Source organism: Anguilla rostrata, chromosome 4, assembly GCF_018555375.3.
Source record: "Anguilla rostrata isolate EN2019 chromosome 4, ASM1855537v3, whole genome shotgun sequence".
NCBI lineage: Eukaryota > Metazoa > Chordata > Actinopteri > Anguilliformes > Anguillidae > Anguilla > Anguilla rostrata.
Genome location: NC_057936.1, coordinates 61,480,040 through 61,503,658, shown reverse-complemented (window position 1 = coordinate 61,503,658; position 23,619 = coordinate 61,480,040). Strand labels below are relative to the sequence as shown.

Genomic DNA, 23,619 nt, shown 5'->3' with positions numbered 1-23,619 from the left:
TTGGGTCACAGTCGGTTGGCTTTAGGTCAGTGCTGGAAATACTGCAGTCAGCCACTTTTGTTTTCAAACTGAAATTTGCACTTCCTCCAGGATAAGAAACAGGAAGCCTGAAAAAAAAAAAAAAAAAACAGAATCATTCAGATTAGGAATAAACACAGCAAATGTGCTGACAGCACTTCCAAAGCGCGAAATGGCATATTGTGTCGCAGTCCATTTCCTCCTCTCAGTTGCCATTTCACGGAATCGATTGTGCTAATTACACGTTTCGTTTTTCAGGCACGTTTTTTTTTTTTTTTTTAATTTTGCGTCCGTTTGTCACCAGTGGCACAAACCAAGCTCCGATTGAGCTGCCTGGCTCGAAAACCACGGCCCCTGCTCCAGAGAGCTAATGGAATCTTCCAGGCAGTGACATCACCTCGTAGTTAACTAGCATTTGTCTTCAGCTTTAACTCAATATTAGTATAATTCTGAGTTAATGCTTATTTTTTCTTGCTTTTTTGTTCTCATTTATTTATTTAGTGATTCGCAGTATGTTTTCGGTGAGCTTCGCAAAATAAAATTGTCAAACAGTGTTATTTTAAAAGAAATGACATTTCACTTGGCAGAATAAATTGTTATTTCTAATTTTATTGAATGTCCCTTGTAGTGTAGGTCTCCGCATAGTAGAACATATGGCTCTTGAGACTAAGACTAGAGACCCATTACGGAAAAATCATGTTTTTTAAACCTCATGTTTTGTTTGCACTTATGAAAATTGTAGTCACATGTGAAGATATGAAAATGCAAATGTCTCAGTGTGACCTGTTTTATTTCCGCACATGGAAATTTTCATTCACAAGTGGAAAATGTTAAGTGCACATGTGAAATTGCGATAATTAAATAAATTCTTTTTTTAAATTTAAGAACCCTACAGTGGACACAAATGAATTGCCGGGTCATCGGAGGTTGTGCAACTTAAAGTTAAGGGCAGACATCGATTTAATCCAGGGCCTCGTGGGTGGTGGGGGGTTGGGGGTCGGGGTTGGGGGGGGGGGGTGTTTCGGCTGAGAGGAGCTGTGGAGGAGCAGATAGACGGGGTGTAACTGCAAAGCCTGAGGGACAGAGTTCAGCTTTAAAAGGGTTCATCTTCCCCACTTTCAGGCCAAGCACCGCTGAGACCAGGAAACTGCAATTAGGATTTCTAGCACCTTCCGGCTCATCGAGGGGCTCTGTTCAGTGTGTGTGTGTGTGTGTGTGTGTGTATGTGGGTGTGTGTGTGTGTGTGTGTGTGTATGTAATGGTGTAATGGTGTTATGCCTTTCTTAGATAGCAGTGATTTTTATGTGTGTGCTGAGCTGAGGACTTTGGGTGGAACATACACACACGCGCATGCACACACACAAACACACACAACAAACAAACAAACAAACAAAAAAAAAAAAAACATAGAGAAGTACCTCTGTTGAGCAGTGCTGTTTGTACACAGTACACCGTCTATCTGTAATATTTCAAATTCACTTGCATTTAAAAGGCATTTAATCATACATTATATAACGCACCGTTGGAAGCTTAGGTTCTCATCCCTGTCTGTTGGGCTTGAAATGGGGTCATATTCTGTGAATGTTAAATGAGTATCTCATATCCAGCACTTTGCATCCCACAGTCCCAGAGCAGCCAATGGAATCTACCAGGGCATTATTTTCCTTTCACATTCCAATCATGAAATAATCAGTTGTGCTTTAAAAAAAATAAATAAATAAATTTAAAAAACCAAGAGAGGGCCTTTACCCTGTACTCCATCGAGAGAGAGAGAGAGAGAGAGAGAGAGAGAGAGAGAGAGGCACATAATCTCCACTCCGAGAATCCATTTTTACTCCAGAATCAGTGTATATTTGGAGGTTAGATTTAAATGATTACCTATTGTGCCGTGGACATGCTACGTTACGTCCTTTCAATATAACGCACGGTGTAAATACGAACGGTCCATTTAGGATGAGACCCAGAGCAATTTGATGCCCTATTATGCGACTCATTTCAGATGATAATTCATTTCCAGGAAAGACAGCCCCATTCCAGGCAACGTGCGTAGCTTAATTCCTATCAGTTAACACACCTGGATGGGTCCTGAGGCAAATCAGCACACAGGTGCTCAAGCCCGGGAACTTCTAGTCGCAAGCCCACGTTTCAAACCATAGCTGTACACCTGGGACAGCCCTCTGCCAACTTTCTTTCTTATTTTCTCTTTTTTTTTAGTATGCCTTTCTATCATTCTATCTTTGTATTTATTTCATTCTTAGTGACCGTTTATCTTTGTTTCCTTTTTTTTTTCTTTCTCTATCGTAAGATCATATTAAGGATCTGCTACACAGGGCAACCACACTGGGCCTGGTAGTGCTGCAATATAGAGGCTGGGGGGGGGGTCTAAGCAGGATCTTCTGGAGTACTGAATGAAATAGAAATTTAACGGTACCATCATTTCCAAGCTCCTCGCTGAACAAAAAAAAAAAAACAAAAAAAAAAAAAGGTTGAGAATCTGCTGAACAAGCGTGCCTTCTAGTACTGGAGTCTGGAACACAGTGAGTCCACTCCGGTGCTGGAGAGAGGGAAAATGACTACTATCTCCGAACAGATAAAACATCCTTCAAACACCACCATACCAACGGTCTTTATTATCAGTTAAAATAGCTTTTATATTACTTCAGACACCAGAAGAACAGTATTCTTTAGTATTTTCGTACAGCGCATACTGTATCTTGTTTTCACTGAATTTCTGCATGCGAGTGTTTATTCATTGAAAGCTATATTAGTATTCAAACTGTATTTGAAAAATGAGATGCTCAGGATAAAAAAAAATGTTCTTATTATTTTGCTGTAGGCAGAAGATGCCACAAACGGCTAAACCTACTTATTAATAATAATATTAGAAAGTATATCCAAAGAGTGCACAATGAAGGATTAAACATCATGCTTTCCATGAAGGTGTTTTCTTTTATTTTCTTTACAGTACAATATATTGCAATTCTTGTGAATAGATCCTGATTGAAAGGACTGAAGGGAATGTGTGGATATCCACTCACTGTGCAGTATGTCATCCAATCCACAGTTCTCACATGGACTCACCTGAAATCACAGTATGCCTGCTCGCGCACACATACACACACACACACACACACAGACACACACACACCCTTCCACGCACAGACATACACAAAACAATAGCTATCTTCTGCTTCTGAAGTGCGCAGATTATAAATTAACTGAAGTGCATGCCACAAACATTTTGAGTGAATGCTCGGGTTAGCCAATTACTTGATTGTTTATATATGTCAACCACAGTTGGCACTAACATGGCTAAGATTCAATACTGAGCACACCTACAGATCTAAAGAGGAGGACGGGGCTTTGCTGTGGTTCCGTCGGGATCCTTCTGGTTCGCTTCCATCGCTTTGAGCTCGGAGCTGTGTTTTCGCAGCGTTTAATTCCGCGGGACCTGCGGGTTCAAATCCAAAACGCAACACTGCTGTGCATTACGGCCTTCTGGACGAGCGTTGTCCGCTGCCCGAGCACATATATCTGGGTAACATGTTTAAGGTGGCGTCCTTGTGCGAGAGAGCGGAGGCTCGTGGTTTCCATTTAACGCGGTCTCCCGTGCGTGCCGGGTCCTTGCGGTGATTAATGAGAGGGACGTCTCCGCCGCCGTGGGCTCGGTGCGGCGTGGAGGCGGCTGGGCTGCAGACGAGGCCTCCGTGCGGGATAAGGCATTTCGGAGAGCTCGTCCGTGACCGGCTCAGCTTCGGTCTGGACTGCGACCGGACTAGGTGGTGCCGTAGGATTCGGTGAATGTTAGTCCTGGATTTCATGGCTAACAAAAAAAAAAACAAGAACGGTTTTATCGTTCTTCACGGACGCCATTTTGGTAGCTGTGGGAATCGTTGAGATGCAACCAAACCAAGGATGCCTAACCGAGTCCAAAATAAAAATGCAATACTTGCGTTAAAAATGATTCAAAGTCATGGACAAATGTTTATTAAATACAAGCCCATGTCTGTGGCTTTCTAAATGGCATAGTGGTTTAGATTCTGGCCCGGCCATACGATTGTCAAAGCTTTAGTCCATTTATCCACCCCTTGATCTATTTATTTATTTATTTATTTATTTTCAGATTAGAAGTGGTTTAAAAACAGATCAATTGCTCAATTGACTAATTCACCGGATAATTAAACTTGTGTAGCTGTTGGAATTAACTGCTGATCCTGGACGTGTTGATAACATCATTCAGAGTGGCATGAGTATACCTGAACTATAAATCTGATTTTCCCCAACTTTCGTCTTTTCCATTTTTTATTGTTCATTGTTCAAAAACGGCAGCCTGGCTTCTCTTTGAGATAATAACAAATACATAAAAAAAACGCCTCTGTCTGCAGGGAAGGGATTTTGGAATGCACTTAGGCAACGCTAATGTTACCCTGAGAGCAAGCCGGCCATTTTAAAAAAAGCTATTTGCTGGAGTGCATGTAAAAGAAACCATCTATTAGCGAATCTCAGAAAGATAAAAAATGCAAAACGAATAGAACGACATCCATGTTTTTATCACTTTTATTTATCGAGCGATTAAACGTTCTCGACAATGCGCCTGGCGCCATTTGATATTTATGCTCACCAGCACCTTCACCAGATGTGACAATAATGAGGGTGAAACATGTTTATTTATTTATTTTATTTTTTTATTTTTTTATCACAGATATCGCTGTGTGCTCCTTAATATGTCGCTGATAATAGGTTATTTTCACCTGGAAGGGTAGGGCCAGCCCATACACAGCTGCATAACGCATCACACAAATTTCGATACAGGAAACCCAGACAACGATCGCACGTTCTGGCACGCTGTGCAAACCCAGAAGACAATAATTATGCAAGATGCCTTAAGAACTGGGAATGGGCAAGCAAGTGGGGGGTGGGATGGGATGGGGTGGGGAGGGGGGGGGGTGTTGTAAGGAAAAGGGTGGGATGGGAACATCATGTAGCCGAATATGGCTGAGTACATTGAGTAGCACTGCCAAATAAGCAGAGAGAGTCCCAATCAAAAGCGAGTTAAATAAATTTGACCTAATTCACTATGTTGTGTCACCCCAGCCTCCCACCTTTCTATCTGTGTCCATGTCCTGTCATCATTCCCAAGGGTGGCGCAATCCCACGTGATCCGAAGAGAACGGTATTCCCGCTTCACAAAACGCTCGTCCAATACTCTAAGCTAGTAAGCAAGGGAGGAAGTGCGCAAGTCAGTAAATGCAGTAAGCACATAAATACCTTCGAGGATACAATGTTCTTGTTAAGGTACACTCAGCTCTTGTGAACCAGAGAGCAGTAAAGAGGAGAAGCAGTGTAACATTTGTTCAACAGCACAGCATGCCACAGACAGACAGCCTGTGATTTGAAAGCCCACTGCTTTGAGGTTCTCTGGCTGTAGAGACACACGGTGCATTCAGTCTTTAGAGGGGGGTGTTTATCTCCCAGCAGTCACTGGTTCTGATGGGTGTCCCTTTAAAGGCCTGTAAAGCTGGAGTATATATATATATATATATATAGACTCTGTTCTCCACAGTTTTTGATTTGTAATAAAACAATTCACATGTTATTAAAGTGCTGGTTCTCAGCTTTTATTAAAGGGTATTTTTATACACTTTAGTTTCACCCTGTAGAAATCACAGTACTTTTTATGCATACATACATGCAGGGCTCCATAATATATGTTTGGCTTACCGGGCTCTTTGTGATTGAGAGCTCACCAGTGTTCACTTTCTTCTTAATGAAAAGTTTGGTCTTTGAACATTGAACATTATGGAGCTCACTGTATTTATTTATTTATTTATTGCCAGCCTCCTGTATGTTATGATTCACATTAGCGATGCTACTCCTGTTAACCTTTCCACCTTTCCTCTCTAATGAACCCGGTGACATTTTAGACGTACAGTGTAAATTAATAAATGTACTCACTGAAAAAAAAAATATATATATAAATATGTAGCAACTGCTATTACAGTACCCAAATGAGAAAGGTTCCAGAAGTATAACATAGAAACAATTTGAAAAAAATAAATAATAATAAGAACACAGGTTTACTTCATGTAACCTTTAATTAAGTGACACCATTGACAACATGATGACGGTTCGGAATGTGTCCTCTCGTCAGTTTGAGTCGGATTCTCCGGTGGTGACGGATGTGACATGGGGTATTAATGAGCTTCGTTCAGTGGTGGTAGGCTGAGATATCAGTTCCTCTGCCTCTCCGCTCCGTGCAGTCTCAATAACAAGTTCACAGCGCAAGGCTTGGCTCTGGCTTATTTTCAGTTCACAGTTATATTCCGGGATAGGTGCTGAAGAAAGGCGGCTTATCCTTCTCATTGGAGAGAAGGGCAGTGAAGAACCCGTGATTTGGGCCACCAGAATTTTTTATTACTAACTCATTTCCTCGTTAAGTCTCTTAATAACCGTGCATTTGTTGCTTTTTTAGTTCATCTTAAAGGACAACAAGCTGATAACATGGATAAGTACAGAAATCACTTATCCTAACTGCATCGCTCTGGGTTAAGTGTGTTAATTTACAGTACATGGAGTTGTAAAGCAGTTATTATAACCAATTAAAATCTAAGACTGACCCAGTTTGGGTTGCAAAACAGTTTAGTGTACCTTGTCAGTATCGTTTTTTTTATATTTTTATTTCTTTTTTTATAAATATTTTCCCCTCTGTTTCTCTTGTTCATTCAAATGGACGCTTTTAACACCCTGACAAGACTGGGGGGGGGGAAAGAAGGCCCCGCTCGGTTTCCAAATCCAGTGCTCAGCTCAAAACTAATTCCTGAGACTGTAACCCTTATCTTAACCTCGAGAAACCCATTTCCGCACTCTTATCAAAGTCTTTTTAGTTCATTTATCATCTCCCACTCCTCCTCCCCCTCCCCCCCCCCCCCCCCCCCCTTCGCCGTGACATCCATCGGGCCTCCATGTGAAACGCGGCGCAGTAACTGTACCGTTGGGTCCGCGGGACGACGGTGAACGTGGACTAGCCCCCCTCGCTGGTATTCGGGAGGTACACACGCACACACACCAGCCTGAGACGCGGGGATCGCGCGTCCTGTTTGCGTTCTAATTGGGATTGTGACTGCCACGCCCATTCAGGACCGATGAAAAAAAACATGTTCATATCTAATCGATTAATATATTAAATATAACTATAAATAACATTAATATATTATATCCATATTTACATTCTATTTATTTATAATAAATAAATAAATATGAAAAACTCTGACCTTTCGTGCGCGCAGCCATGCGCACGGCTGTCCGTGGGTTATAATATATCGGCGGACGCGTCGAGCCTGCGTTTGATTTAGCGCGGGGACGACCTGAGCGGTTATTCATTCTCCGCGAGCGAGGACGAGGACGCCGGGGCTTCGGCGGGCGAGATTGGTACTGTACCGGGCGCCGAACTCGCCCGGTGTGATTTGTATTCGCTTCCTTTCTTTCTTCCCTCGTTCCGATGTCCTTCTCGGCGTGAGGTCGAACGCGAGCCGCCGCCTCGTCACCCACGATGCTCTTTCTGCGGAAACGGCGGGGACGCATCTTTCCTAGAGCAAGGTGCGGCGATGAAAGCTGTTGAACCTTGAATGAGAAGGAAAAAGAAAGACGATCACCTGGATTTATCTCGGCAGAGAGACGTGCCTGGCTGTCTCTCCTGACGGCATGCGTGCATTACCATGCAGAAACACATTTTTTTGGCGTACATTTGAATATGGCATGCAAATATAACACTTTAAAGGAGTACCATGGTGATTTTCACACTTTCTCTATTTTATGTGCTATTTGCACAAGAGGCATTGAAGAAACACAATGAGCAAAGTATTAAATATGTCCGTTCTGTATTTTTGGAGAAATATGCGTTTTAAATTCATCGTCCCATTTTCAACCGGTTGAGAAAGTTGTCATTTTTCTACGTCACGAATACAGTAACCACTCCTATTTCCACGCCCCGTAAAGAAATCTGACAGGATACACTGTCCTGCTGTTCAGACAATGCAAATATTTGACTAACGTTAGGTTCACTTAACTTAGAGTTCCTTTAGATTATTTCTGGTTATATTCATTTAGCTAGCTAGCTAACGTTAGCTAGCTAGGAGGTTTGCTTTCATAAGGCAATGTTATCGATAACGTTAGCTTGCTAGTTCGCTTTTATGAGGACGTTATAGTTGTGCTTTTATCTTAAATTGGCTAGCTAGATAGCAAAAATTGTAACTGGATACAAGTCAACGTCCTTACCTTAGCTATCTATCGATACTTGATATACTACTAAGCTAGCTAGCTTGTGAAAATTCAGTCTCCCAAAGAGAGCGCGTATCATGGGGGTAGCTATGGTAACGGGGAACGGTCTGTCAATCATAGCTAACTGACAGTTCTCATTACCACGCCCAGACGGTTCGGGTGAATTTTTATAGTGGGAAATTTAGGCTTAGAAAAATACGTTTTAAAGTACATTGAAATGACTGAAGAATAAAAAAATTATGCACATTTGTTTTGTTGTTGCCTGAAGACAACTGGGAAGTGTCACGTTCAACACCATGGTACTCTTTAATTGAATATGCATCTAGTTCTCCGTCCATCCATTATCTGAAGTGCTTATTCTCGGTCAGGGTTATGCGAGGGCTGGAGCCTATCCCAGCATGCATTGGGCAAGAGGCAGGAATAAACCCTGGACAGGGCAAGTTAGAGTCTGCGTTTACTCTGCCTGCATGTTTTTGGACTGTGGGAGGAAACCGGAGTACCCAGAGGAAACCCACGGGGAGAACATGCAAACTCTACACAGCAAGGCCCAGGCCAGGATTAGAACCCAGAACTTCTTGCACCACAATGTTGCCTGTATTTCTTTCCCTCTGTGTTTATTTGCAAATGCATACACCACCTCCGTCTCACCATTATTAAAACGTGCCATCCTAGAGTACTGCAAAGCAGTTGCACACAGCGTGAAACATAAAAAATGCAAGACCCACATTTTGCAAACACGGAGAAACACATCTTCTATCCATTAGTATAAACTAATTAAATGAACGTTGAAATTCATTCTCTTAGTCTCATGCGAAGAGCTAAGACCCAGGAAGACGCAGATGCAGAGTCCAACATAAATACAAATTACGGATTTATTTTATAGTAATCGGAGAAAAAGATAGAGGGTTTCAGCAATCTCTTTAATCTCTTTCCTATAGAACATGGAGAGCAATGGGCAACTGAAATTCACACACGCTTACGCACAGTCACATACATGCACAGACACACGCACAGACACACACACAGACACACGCAAACGGGCACACACGCACTAACACACACACACACACACTCACGCACACAAACGGTGACATCCCGCAGTCATATCCATCAATTCTAGCCCTGGTTTCCACAGAGGCCTGGACGTGGAGACGTGAGAACGGCTTTAGAAAACTCTTTACAGAGCAGCCCCCACATCGTTACTCACATCCAGTGGGCTTCCTGTCTGCTGATTGAGGGACAGGATCTGTGAGGCACATCTCAGAAGCAAGCACAAAGAAAAGGTGACATTCAGAAACCACTGGTGGCGTCTTAGAGCCGGAAGAAGTCGCTCGTTCCATTTTTAAAATGGTTCCCAGGGAATGCAGTCTAGTGCAATAAGCACAGAAATAGAGATTAAGCTCAGCTAAATTAATTTGGGGTGGCAGGTGGGTTAGGGGTTGAGGTGGCAAGGTGACGTGATCTCAATCTCAAATGCACAAAAACAAATTGCGTATATGAATTCATGATTGAGATTACTCAGCTAATAATGCTGAGTCCATTGAGCTTAACATATCTACTCTATTCAATTCAGACTTTAAACTACTACTTAACCAGTTATGTTTCATGATATGTCAAAAATGTATTAATTTGGGGCAATTGGCTTCCTCTATTTTTTTTTTTTTTTCTAGTAAAGTCAACTAATCTAGGTTTAGGTTTATGGTCTATGTTCTGTCAAGGCACTTTTTGACGGTGGGGGCAGGGGGGAGGACACGGTGGAGGGAGTTTGTGCCCAGTGATCTGGTATCAAATTTGAACCATGCCAGTACTTTGTCTTTTTACCACAGGGTGACACACGTGTAGTGCTAATGTTGACCTAGTGTCAGTTTCAGTGGGGCGGGGGTGATGGCATCCCACAATGCACCAGCAAAGCCCCTTAGTGAATGGGGCTCCTGTAAGCTCATCCATTGAGTCTCACATGAGATCGTCTTCCTCTGACTCATGTCTGTGCAAGCCTGGCTTGTGAAATGAATTCATATCAGAAACAAATATATAAACAACATCATATGCTTCAAAGGAGAACGTTCGCTCGACGCGGCGTCCAGAATCGATAGCGGATGTTGCAAGCGTTGAGCGCCGCTGACGAATAACGACCGGAATTTCCTAAATGGGGGGGGGGGAGCGCCTCTTGTCCCGCCATCAGTCCTGAGCCGCCCGCAATCCCTCTTCCGCCTCTGTCTCTTCCCGCTAACGAGAACCCGCTGATGGATGGCCCGGCGGGGTAATTGCTCTTGTTTGTCTCCTTAAACGAGCCGGCGCGCACGGAAAGGTCTCGTCTCGCAATTAGAGCCGCGTGGCGCGTGGCGCTCGCCACATCGGGCTAATCGCCGCGGTTACGGCGGCGCGGCGCAGTCGCCCTTTCGTCTCCGGGCACGCGGTCACGGGGGGTTAGCGTTGCTAACTTGCTCGTGCGCGTGCGCGGCCTGACTGGGGGGCCAAGGGGGCAGGAGCGATGAAGTCTTCGGACCGAGTCCGTGAAGTCAACAGATGAATGATCACACCGAGTAGATAAACGATTACATAAAAAATAAGTGAGCTGAGGTTAAAACAAAAACGAAAACAAAAAAAAAACAGCTTGCCCTGACAAAGCGCATATGCGGGCGCGTCTTATTTCCACGGCGTCGGTTGGCTTGCCGAGCACATCGCCGACACCATATGTTCAAGGTGCTAATTCCAGATTAACCGCTTATGCGCTTATGCCACCGGCTGTCTGGCCCGACTCTGGGGCACCGGGGGGTTGGGGGGGTGGTGGGGCGGTGTGGCAGGGTTCACTGAGGAGCAGAGGGCTGAGCCTCATCGTGTTTGGGCACACCCCACCAAACCCTGTCCTCATCCTGTTTAGACACACCCCACCAAACCCTGTCCTCAGTATTCAGGTCCGTGTTACATTCTGCCTGGTAAAGTTACTGGAGCCTGGTGCGGTTGGTTGTCCGACTCAAGGACACTTCTGACGATATAATATTAATGTATTAAAAGTGAAAATGGACAGATGGGTTCTGAAGTTAATGCATGTATGGAAATGTATGTATGCATGGAAATGAATGCGATCTGTCAGATATGTAATATCACAGTTATGCTGGAGGGTAAATAAGGACAAATAAGAACACAAATAAGGATTTTTTTTTTTTTTTTTGGTCATTGTGTTAAAAGAAAGAGCCCGACAGTAAGCAAGGTCACTTTAAGAGAGATGTTTTCAAAAATGGAAAGGGGGAACATCCAAAGAACTATAGACCTCTCTAGCCGCAGCTAAGTTGAGTGTTCATGACTCCACAATAGGTAAGAGACTGGGGGGGGGGGAAATGGGATTCGTGGGAGAGCAGCAAGGTGAAAACTAGTGATGACCAAGAAAGACACCAATGCTCGTCTCACATTAGCAAAAAAAACACCTGGATGTTCTACAAGCCTTTTGGGGTCATATGGACAGGTGAGTCAAATTGGATTTTTTTTTTTTTTTTTGGATCACACGGCATGAGTCCTGTTATTTCTGGTGTAAAGCAAATATCGCATTTTATAGACAGCACTTCATACGAACAGTCAAACATGGTGGTGGCAGTGCGATGGTGTGAGGATGCTTTGCTAGCTCATGATCTGAATGACTTACCGTTATTGAAAGAACAAAGAATTCTGCGCTGTACCACGAAATTATTAAGGAGAATGCCCGGTCATCAGTCCATGAGCTGAAGCTAAAGTGTAATGGAGTTATGCAGTAAGATAATGATCCAAATCACAAAAGCAAGTCCAAATCTGAATGGCTGAATAGAAGCTAAATTAAAGTTTTTGAGCTGCCTTGTCAAGTCCTTACTTGAACCCAACGGAGATGCTGTGGCAGTGACTGAAATGAGCAGTTCATGCTAGAAGACCTACCAATTTGTCTGAATTAATGCAGTTCTACAAAGAGTGAACTGAAATTGCTCCACAGTGGTGTAAAAGACTGATTTCAAATTATAGGAACCGTTTGGTTGCAGTTATTGCTACATTAAACTAATGCAACCGGTTTAAGGGGGAGATTACTTTTTCACCTGGGTGATACGGGTATTTGATAACTTTCTTCATTAAGCAAATGAAATGAAGTAAATTAAGTTATATATATATGTATATATATATATATATATATATATATATACATATATATATATATATATATATACATATATACATATATCTGAAACCATTCAGTGTGACAAATAAGCAGTAATATAGGAAATCAGGTAGGGGACAAATACTATTTTTATGGCATTGTAATAATAATAATAGACACATGCCGGAGAGATAAATTTATTTGACCCACTGTACAGAAAAATAAAGCACAGCTGCTATGTACATTTCTCTGAAATGCCGAGATAATATCAATGCCTTGCACCAGCTCCGTGCGCTTTATAGAACAGCCTGGCTGAGAGTTGGCGGCAGCTGAGGGTGTGATCGCACCTCTGGTCCCTGGGGGAAATTTCTGTCGAGTGGTGGGGGTGGGGGGGTTTGGGGGGTTGGGGGTGGTTGGGCGGGGGGGAGGCAGATCTTATCAGTACGGTTTTGTTCCACAAGAAGCCAAATAAAGGCAGGGGGAGGTGGGGGGTTGGGGGGGGGGGGGGCTGTAGGGGGCAGTTGCTGACTGTGCAATAGACAAGGGTTGCCAGGAGAGGCCATTATGAGCTGGAGATGAAGCCGCTAGATAAAGCCGCTTGATAGGTCCCGCCAACCAGCTGCTGGATCCTACTGACTAATGGCTGCTCAGGAGGACAGGATGTGGCCTACAGTACGTTGTGTGTTTTTGTCAAGAGTGCTAGCTACTGCAGGGGAGGTGTGTGTGTGTGTGTGTGGGGGAAGGTGGTGGGGGAGGGGGGTTACAGAACAACCCCCCCCCCCCCCGCCGATCTTTCATCCTACGGTTCAGCATGGCACTAAAAGGAGCTCAGCCTCTCTGTTATGAGAACCTTGTTGTTTTCCAGGGCAGAACATTGGCAGCTAGCTAAGGTCACTTGGCAGGAAAATGCTAATTATTAAAACTTGTCAGCAGCTGTGACAACCTGTAGCCCTTCTGGCAGCGCAGAGCTGATGGGCTAGGTTTGCTGGGGCTCATTCAGTTCTACGGGAGGCCTAGTCTGGGACACTAGTTAGGATGCAAGGCCCATTGTCTGGGGCATTGTCTGGAATGAAGATGTTGGCCAGTCAGGAGGTCTTAACCCAGGAAAAAAAAGAGGAGGCAGAACATAAAAACTCTGTATGAAAAAGCAATGAGAGGCAACAGGGGTTTCTGGGAGAGTGGTTCTGGCAGACAGACAACCTTACATCCCGTAGCACTTGCCGATTTCACTTTATTTTCTCTGTATTTTTTTTGTTTGTTTGTTTGTTTGTTTTTTTCACCGTGAATGAGAATCCCATTCTTAGTGACAGTGTTGTCAGTGGAGGATCTTGGCTCGGCGATCGTTCCTTTGTCAACAGGTTTCCCCGACGCCTGTCGATGCGTCGCTCAATAATTCCGCTGCTTGCTTTCAAAGCGGCCATGTTTTATATCGAAAGCAGGGTTTATCAAGTCATACTGCTGGGATTGTGTTCGGCTACACACAAAAGGGTCGAGATTCTTACATCAGAATCTGTGTGTGTGTGTGTGTGTGTGTGTGTGTGTGTGTGTGTGTGTGTGTGTGTCTGTTTGTTGTTTGTTGTTTTTTATGCATATTTTTAAGCAGACATGGCTTTTATCCCAGTTGAACTAAACAAATTAAGTATTTAGCGACACAGCATCAAAAGTGCTCATGCCAAACAGCGAGAAAGCTGAAAAGGGATGCTTATCCAGGACAGGCATGGAATCTTTTTCTGTTTGTTTGCTTGTGCAAAGAGATACGGACGTCTGACAGATGTACACACCCACTGGTGTAACCGACTTTGCTTAGCCTCAGCCATTATCTGGTACCTTCTGCTTCTGTTACTGACTATTGAAATGTTAATGTGCTTTTCAGTCTGCGAGTGCCCAGTGGGATGTCTGGTCTACCGCCACTTTTGAATCTGTCTAAATAGATAAAAGCAGCCATTTTTGAACCCATTTTCTATAGTTAATACATGTGCATTTAAGCTGTGTTATAATAATTATAATTACTATGCACATTGATAATTATATATGATTGATTGTATGCATGTATATATAACGTGCTGTATTTATGTAAGATTTGTATGTGTGCCGTCGTGTGCAAAAGTTTATAGTTTAATTATTTTGTAAATATTAAAGAAGAAAACAGTTTATAAGCGTTCAGCGAAACTGCTCCTCAGATGTCCACCCTTCCTTCATTTTTTTAATTTTTTTATTTGTGCATTCGTAGTTTTGTTTATGTATTTAACGCAGACTCAGAGGCCGAACGCGCCGCCAATTGTGACCCTATTTCCCCGGCTGGGTTAATTTGGCCTCGGTGTTTCAGAGAGGTGGTTGTCTCTCTTAAATAAATTAAATGAAAACAAATAATCAGTCGTGAATCAAACTCCTGAACTCTGCAAAGGCTAAAGTATGAGTGCTGTCTTTGCCCGTGGCTGATTGCTGTTGCTTGCAATCCTCATAAACACATTCTTGGTGTTGGGACTCTCCCTGAATCCTTCTCCTGATTTTACTCGGCCTTTAAAATGGCTTCGTTGAGCGGAAGCGTCGGAAATCGTTTACCAGAACGCGGTCGCGGACTTATTTATTCAACGTGTTAAAGGAAAGGGGTTACTTCAGAATTAACTCCATCCCAAGAGCAACCGGTGGTTGGAGCCGGACCGATACACTTTAGTCTGCACAAATATCAGGGAAGTCACGTGCTGTTTTTTTTGTACTGTGGTGGGAAATTGACTTTTGGTTATGGGGACTTGAAGCTCAGGTTGTGTGATGAGATAAGTGGCTGCCAAGCGCCTTTCCTTCGGTGGACGAAATTATAAGATTTGTCGAGGATTGATTAATCGTCGCCATCGTGCTGTCATGGGAGTTGCTTTTGATACTGTAAAATAGAATTTGAAATCGTCATGACATTTTTATTTATTTATTTATTTGATAATGCGAATGAGTCACTAAAATGAATTTGTGTATTTAAGTAACATGGTTCCTGTACTTATCACAACTGAATAATCAGAAACACCTGTGAAGTCATTTGAAATGGGAGGGCGGGGACTGTGTATGAAAAGTGCTGCAATTTATACATGGTGAAAGCGAAGTACATAAAAAATATCCTCAATAAAAGCTGAGAATGTGCACTTTGGCCGCATGTTTGATTGCAAATCTACGATTGAGTGGTACAGAGTCAAATCAAGAAAATATATGCCTTTGTCCCAGCCATTATGGAGCTCTCTGTATCTCCATCAAAAGTGAAAAAATGAAACAAATTATATATGCCAATGACAAGACTGAAGGCAGAACACCCCAGAAACAACAGGAACTGAAGATGGCTGCAGTACAGACCTGGCTGAGCAGTGTCTGGTGATGTCTGTGGGTTACAGACTTAACCGGTCGTTGAATGCAAAGGATTTGCAACCATGTACTAAATATGATGACGTGTCCAGTTAGTTCTGCATGTCTAAAATGAGGCGACTATGTATAAGAAAATGGCTATGTGAATCAAGCTATATGGATGGAAATGCCCTTAAAAGGAAAGTCTTCTAAGTGTGTGTGTGTGTGTGTGTGTGTGTGTGCGTGTGCATGTGTGAGTGCGGGCGTGTGTGTGTTCATTTGTGCACGTACGTTTGTTTTCTTCTGGAATTTCACTAATGAGAGCTAATAATGTTACTCCTGAAAAAATGCAACAGCAGCAGCAACAAAAGGCCAGTTATTTTTGGGGGCTGTTTCAGACATAATCCCCTGTGTGAGTTTTCGGAAGAGCAGAGTGCGGAGGCAGGTTAGTGAGCGAGTTCACATCAGGCGTCCAACTGATGAACTCCCACGATAAACAAATAAAAAAGAAATAAATACATATTAACGAAAATAAAAGAGAAAAGGCAAAGCTGTGAAGAGCACGCGCTGAGAGACATCGCCGTTTCCTTCCATCCTGATACCCACTCACTGAAATCCACGAAGAACCACACAGGAAGTGATGCGGGGAATGCGCAGGAAGCGCAGAGAAGGCGGGGAGGTTTGTCTCAGGGGGAGGGGAGGATCGCGCTCCAACTTTTAAAACCGCGCCGCTCCCCTAGGGCTGTCGGCCGGGCTCATCGTCCACCGGGACCCTCTCCCCGGTGGCGCCGTTTCGGTGGAAAGACGAAAGGGAGCCAGACGAGGTCGCGGTTTAGAACGCGGCTTTCCCTTTCCCGCGAAACCGACAGCCCGTCGAACGTTCTGTGGAGAACGGCGCTATTTTCAGCCTTCTGTCGAGCTCAGGGATTTCCATCTCTCTCGCTCTCTCTCTCTCCCTCTCACCAGCTCCGCAGAGATTCGCCCTACCTCTAAAACTCCTCTGTGCCACTTTTTATGCCACATTTTCACATTGGGAGCCCCAGATCGCCTCAAAACGCGCCGCCTATTTCCCAGAGACTGAAGGCAATCAGCGAAGGACAGGAGAGCAGAGAGGCGTGTCTGTGTCATTTAGTTCACATGGACAGAAACTCTGTGGGCCTCCCCAAGCCATGAAAGCAATTACATCTTAGAGAAGATTATGAAGACTAGCAATACTTTTAGAGTCACGTTAAATTACAGTACATACACACAACTCTGATCGGCTCGTATACATTCTGTTAGAGTAGGAACTAAGAAGATATTTTATTTTATTTATTTATTAATTTGCTCAGGTTCATAATAATTTGTAAGGAAATTAATTAATTAATTAATTATTGATGATGTTCCTATTTGAGATTCAGTACTGTCTGGCTCTGAGGATTGGATAATACAGAAATACAGGAAGTATAAGTAAGAAAAGGTTTATTTTTTGCTCTGAGGAATAAATTTAACCCACAACAACAACATAACAATGGTGGCGCTTCACTGTGGAATAATCCTGTGCCTTTGTACCGCGATTTTCAGTGTAGAATTTGTGCGGAGCGCGACGGTCTGCGTCCTAACCTGGCACAGTGCGCTCAGCGACTGCTAATAACGTTACCGTAGCCAAGTGGGGGGATTAACTCCTCCGAAAAACCACCCAGGAGCCGGCCCCTGGCAGAAGCGCTGTGCAGCCATGTAGGGCCACAGCCCTCTGGGGGCCACACAATCCAAGTGTTTTTTTTTAAAATGAATTATTATAATTTTTTTTAATATGTTGGAGAATTTTGGGCTCACAACGACACCATTGTGCAGGGCCAGTAGAACCCTGGGGCCAGCCCCGCGGCCACGCCAGCCATTCCTGAAGCTGTAGACTGTTTTAGAATGGGAACCGGAGAGAGGCTGACCTCCCGGGCAGGATTATTCCCCACTGCTGCTGGAGGAACTGTAATCCCTGCTCTGGCTCTTTCTCAGCTCTCAGATTAGCCCACTAGAAGCTCACGTAAACACACGCCTGTACACACACACACAAACACACACATATACACATGCACTTTTACACACTAACACAGGCACACACACACACACACATGCACATGTAGATGCACACACACACACACACTCAAATGCAAATGTATACACACACACACACATATGCATGCGCATGTACATACACACACACACACACACCACAAGATCTGCATTATAAAGAAACTTTGTCTTGCTGTTTTTCAGAGGAGATACAGATTTGAACTCTGTGTTCTTAGGACAGCCTAAACTTTAATTCACAAGCAAATGCAATTGCCATTTGTTATTATTATTGCTGTTGTAGTTGTTGTTATTTTCCACGGGGGGAAAAAAAAAGATGTAATATAACTGAGGCGTTTGCGAAGAGCGGAAATAGAAAAAAATAGAAATAACACCTGCATTTGTTTGCGAGTGGAGTTAAGGACAGGAGTTAATTGAGTCCCTGCCTCAGGGATGGGCGTCGGTCAGACTCCCCTTCCTGAAGGCGCTGGCGCGTCTGCTGCTTCCTGCGCTTCCCTTTCGGTCAGCCGCCGACGCAGGCCTTCGGATGCCAGGTGGGCGGACTTCATTTGGCCGCCGGCTGGACGAAAATCACAGGGAAGAAAAATCCAGAAGCAGCTGTCGGGGCCAGAGCACCTGTCGGGCCGAACACATCTGCCTCAGAACACTTGCTTGGATTAGCTCTATTGCCCTAAGGGGGAAATTAAGCGAATGAAATAAAATAAAAAATAAATAATAAATAATTGAATAAATGTGGGAACTGATGACAAAGAACACACAATGAGGAGGACAGGCTTCCACCGCAGTGCTTTAGTGTGCAAGCCTCTGTCCCGACCAGCCAGGGTCCCACGGTGTTACTCTGGTACCGGAGAGAACAGCTAATCTCCACGAACTGGGCTTTGGATTCTGAAATCATAATGAGCCCCGGGTCCTGTGCAAACGGCCCTGTTGTGTTCTTGCGTTTGTGAAAAAACCTCCAGTGTCACAGCGTTTTGCATCGTAACTGCTTCCTGTAGTGCAGGTCCTTCAGCTGAATGAGATGCCCCCCCCCCCCCCCAACCGTGGTTCTCCTGTGAGAGATCTTAGCCCCCCTGAAATGGCAGCACAATAGCCTTTTTCCACAGATGAAAGCTGCCTGGTACATTGCTGGAGAGATGGAGGAAAAACAATAAATAAATAAAGCAGGGCTTTAGCAGAAAAAAAGGACCAATGGGTCCAGCTAAGCTGTGATCAGGGGTGTGTGTGCACTGCCTGTGATCTTGCAGTGTCAGTTTGGTGTCACGAAATTGGGCAAAAACCTTTGTAGCCGGATTCATCTTTGATGAGCCATATAAATCTCAGGTGACTAGCTAACCTAGCTCTTGATAACTCATGAATATTCACCCAATAGATTTTTTAAATGTATTATTTATTTATTTTGTTTTATTTTTTAATTCCAGAATCAAATTAACCCTAGCAGAGTTTGTATGGGCCCAGTCAGGTCCAAATGCACTTACAGTTACAGTTATAAGAACTCTGTCAGAGGCAATCTCAGTCATAACTCAGCTGTCAGGGTTGCAGATCTGACTGGTTTGTCTGCGGCGGTCAGGGAGTGCGTGCGTATGAGCGCTTGTATGCATGCCTGCTCATGCGTTGGTGCGCGTGCGTGGGTAAGTGCACACGCATGGCAGAACACGTGGACACTTGTGGAGAGGTGGGTAACAGAGTCTGGTCAATTCCGTTTCACTTCACTCAATTAAAATGCAAAGAGAGAGGACGCACACCCAGTGACTGCAGGAGCTACCGGCTGACGGGGTTCCGATTGTTAAAAAAAGAAAGGTGCACACAGTGTATGTGCCAATATCCGCCTATTTACCTGCTATTTATCAATGTTTCGGCGAAACAATGCCCTCTGAACCCTAAGGTGTTTTTACACTACTCTCGTTTTTTTTTTTTTTTTTTTTACAGATTAAATAGCTTTACCCAATAGATAACCCCTCATTTTGTTCTCGAGACCTGCCCCTTATCAGGAAATGTCAGCTTAGGCCCGGATGCAATATGGATTAGTTGGCCCTATTATAGGAGGAAAAAATCATTTTCGCTTACAAAAAAAAATGTATTCTCTTGAGTATATCTTCAAAACCAAAAGTGTCAGCTCAAGTATATCATCTTACATTACGAGAATAGGTTGTATGGAGTAACCACATCATAGAGCCATGTCAATAGGACATATCATTGCTTTATAATGTATGGAAATAGCAGCAGAGTACCTGGCAGAAACATGCTTAAAGACCCAAAATGTGTGAAGTGAAGTCTGTTCTTTTATCTTGACGACACTAGGCGTTACCACTAGGTACAACCAGACTATACAACTCCATCACAACTTCATAAAACATCATGGCATCAGGCATTATCTCTGACCAAAGATGGGCTGTACTACTCCATCAAACATCATATCAACAGGCGTTACCTCTGAGTACAGTCAGACTATTCAACTCAATCAAATTATCACATCAACAGGCATTACCTCTGAGCACAGCTAGACTACACAGCTCCATCAAACGTGGTGGACAGTGGAAAGGCATCCGCCTGACGGGTGGGTGGGTGGGTGGGTGGGCGAGCCCGAACGCTGAAGTGAACCGCAGGCCGGTGGGTTCTGTTCGTTTGGCGGGGTCCATTTAACGCGGTTCCCAGATGTCCTTTCAGAACACGGCGGTAGCCGGGGAGGTCTTCACCTGACCGCTAGCCCGAGCGAGCCGAGCTGTGACACACAGCGCTCATCTGTCACCCCCCCCCCCCCCCACCCCCCCTACTCTCCCCTCCCCTCCCCTCCCGCCTCATGTCCAAACATAGCTTCCTTAATGGACGGGCGCATGGGGAGAACACAGCTGCTTCGTCCATTCATAAAGGCTAGCATTTTAATTAGCTGCAAACAATTTGTTGCAGTGCCTTTTCTGAGCATGCTCAAGCTGGCTATGAACCAGTCTCGGGATTACACTTCACAGATGACCACATTCATAATCTTATGTTAAAAATGCAGAGCATGTCTTTACTTATTTATTTATTTAATTTTTTGAAGCAGACAGTATCATGACAGAGAAGAACAGCTCTTAAAATTGTGCTCTCATCTTTCAGTCTCCTATGATGATTTTCTGTAGTGCTTTTTCTGGGGTTTTGGTGCAGATCGCTATAATGGTGGCGTGAGATCAGGGTATATAAACCAGAGAGAAAATCTACAAAATGTAAAAGTTCACTGGAAATTATCCAAACCTTTTCCATGTAGATATTCAGTGTTACGTATCTGGTCCAGTCCTACTTAGTCTATTTATTTATCGATGTATCACTATAAGCGGGCCTGAATTAGAGAGCAGAAGTGAAAATGCTCTGTAACGGAGCTGTTTCACACTGGACACAGTGGGGCTGTCGGCCAGCCTCGTTTGGAAATAAATGAGATGTCACTGCAGCATCGGCACGGCCTAGTGATTCTGGTCGCGCGCCGAAGAGTTAGCGGAAACGGAACAACAGTCGTCCTGTCGTCTCTGGGAGGGAAGGAGGGAGGGAGAGAGACAGAGAGAGAGATTTATTTTTGCAGCTTCTTTCCAAAAAAATGAAAAAAAATGGATGTAGCTGAGAAGTCTGTTAGAATGCGAACTCGACCAACACATTAGTATTTAAAGAACTTATTATTATTTGAATTGGTATTTTGTCTCAGACCCAAAGCAGAAGACAGTCTGATATCACAAAAATAAAACAATTCCGTCAGTTGGGTGGAGCAACAATGCTACTTACTGGCTTTTTGGGATGGTGTGTAACACACGTGCACATGTATGCATGCACACGAATACCCGCACACACAGACACATACACACTCACAAGATTCATCCCTAAAATGTCTTGGACCGTTATAGTTAAATCATTTACAAAAATACATAACACAATATGTATTTACAACAGCAGCAACAACAACAACAACAACAACAACAACAACAATAATAATAATAGCCCATTCTCTGTCCATGCCGTGTCTGAAGTGGCTGATGAATAAACCTTTAAATGATTATGGGATGGTGCGATGCATCACATTCCCCCGGGCGACGTGAAAACGGAAATTGAGCTGAAAAGGTTACTCAATAACTGAGGCTCCTGCCGGGGGGATTATTGACCATTTTGGAATCATTATGAGTCAAGCGTTACCCCGCCACAATTTCCTCCGGATGACTCATTCAGCCATGAGAGGGCTGAGAATAGCATCGTTATGCCACTTTATGCCACCTTTCCCATGGTATGGACGTTAAACGCATCAGCCACTTCCCACATATATATATATATATATATATATATATATACTATATATATATATATATGGGACAAAGCAACTAATTTAAGGGAAAACCAACATTGTGTCCTAGTAAGGTGCTGGGTGACCACGAGCCACCAGAACAGCTTCAATGCGCCTTGGCATAGATTCTACAAGTCTCCAGAACTCCACTGGAGAGATGGAACATCATTATTGATGTCTTTCCTATAGCCCTAAACGCAGATGTAGATTCAGTCACTCTTCCTATTGAAACGCTAGCCAGTTGGGCAGTTTTGTGATTGAAGCTCCTGCCATCCGTGCCCCAGTAATAAAGCCTCTTTCCAAGTCGAAGTCAGCTGGGCCTGCTCAGCATTTTTAAGCATGCCAGAGAGCATGATAGGATGCTATCTGCTTAGTTGAATCATACAGTACATCTGTATGGAAGCATCCGCATTTGTCATGTCTCTTCACTCATTCAAGTTTTTCCTTTAATTTGTCACCCGTCTGTATGTGTATTATAATTCTCAGTTTTGGTCTCTCATTCTGATTTTCAACGTCATCTGGAGTAGCTAATCAATGGTATCGATTATGTTGCGACCCTAAACGACATTGCCCTGATGGAATTGAGTGACCTGTTAGACACCGACAGTTATACAAGCTGTTTGTTTAACTGGGCTTGTTTGATGTCATATTGGCATTCAGGTGATTTAAATGCAAAGGCTATTAGCGCTCGGCTTAAGTGTCGCACGATCATCTCTTATTGCCAGGATTTACTTCCAAAGAAATCAATCTTGAAGGAACGGGTGGGGCTCGAAGCTAATCACATATCAGTTTAGTCATCTTGGCTCTGCGTAGGCCAAAGGATAGAAGGTGAACAGCAAGTTCTCGCTATTTTTTTTATTATTATGTTAGACTGCCGCTGCTCAGTCCTTTGTGCAAGATTTTGGACATGGCGGTGAGACAGATGGAGGCTCTTTTGGTGTGACATTATTATTATTATTATTATTATTATTATTATGAGAGAGTGTAGAGCCACTTGGCCCTATTCCTGGTAGGCCAGGGCGAATATCGAGCGGTCCGTACGCACAGCGCCTGCAGCCCTGCCCCGCCCCGATGCTGGACAGCTGGAGCGCTCGCAGGCCTCGTGGCCCGGTTTCGGGAGGGCCACTGCACCTGCAGGCCACTCATTCTGGTTCCTGGAAGGCCCTCGAACCTGCAAGGGCACCCATCCTAGTTCCTGGAAATCCCCAGAATCTGCAAGGGTACCCATCCTAGTTCCTGGAAGTCCCCAGAATCTGCAAGGGCACCGGTCCTAGTTCCTGGAAGGCCCAGGCCTTAATTCCGTGCCCTGACAACTTCTTCAGCCAGTAACAGCCTTTACCGAACCAGAGCAGCGTCGGACGCTCAACAAGGGCCCTAAATCCTCACAGATTGTTTTCCCCATCGCGTCATGCTTCTGTGGTTCTCACTGATGACTGCCTCAGAACACAAGCAGCACAAGCCCTGTGGCTTTCCCCGTCTTCTTATTTTATTTTATTGTTGATACGAGTGAAGCTTCCTT

General features: G+C 44.0%; 1 protein-coding gene across 2 annotated transcripts in view; it reads left to right on the top strand.

The window, feature by feature from the left end:
* Nucleotides 1-23,619, top strand: part of LOC135253906 (cadherin-18-like) — a 203,012-nt gene that overhangs the window by 65,183 nt on the left and 114,210 nt on the right. Inside the window, exon 1 of one of the 2 annotated variants that reach the window (XM_064333748.1) lies at nt 11,285-11,758. The exons of the other annotated variant lie outside the window; for it this stretch is intronic. The gene's annotated coding sequence lies outside the window, so the exon portion shown is untranslated. Of the gene's footprint in view, nt 1-11,284; nt 11,759-23,619 lie in introns of those variants that run through there. 2 annotated transcript variants of the gene reach the window in all.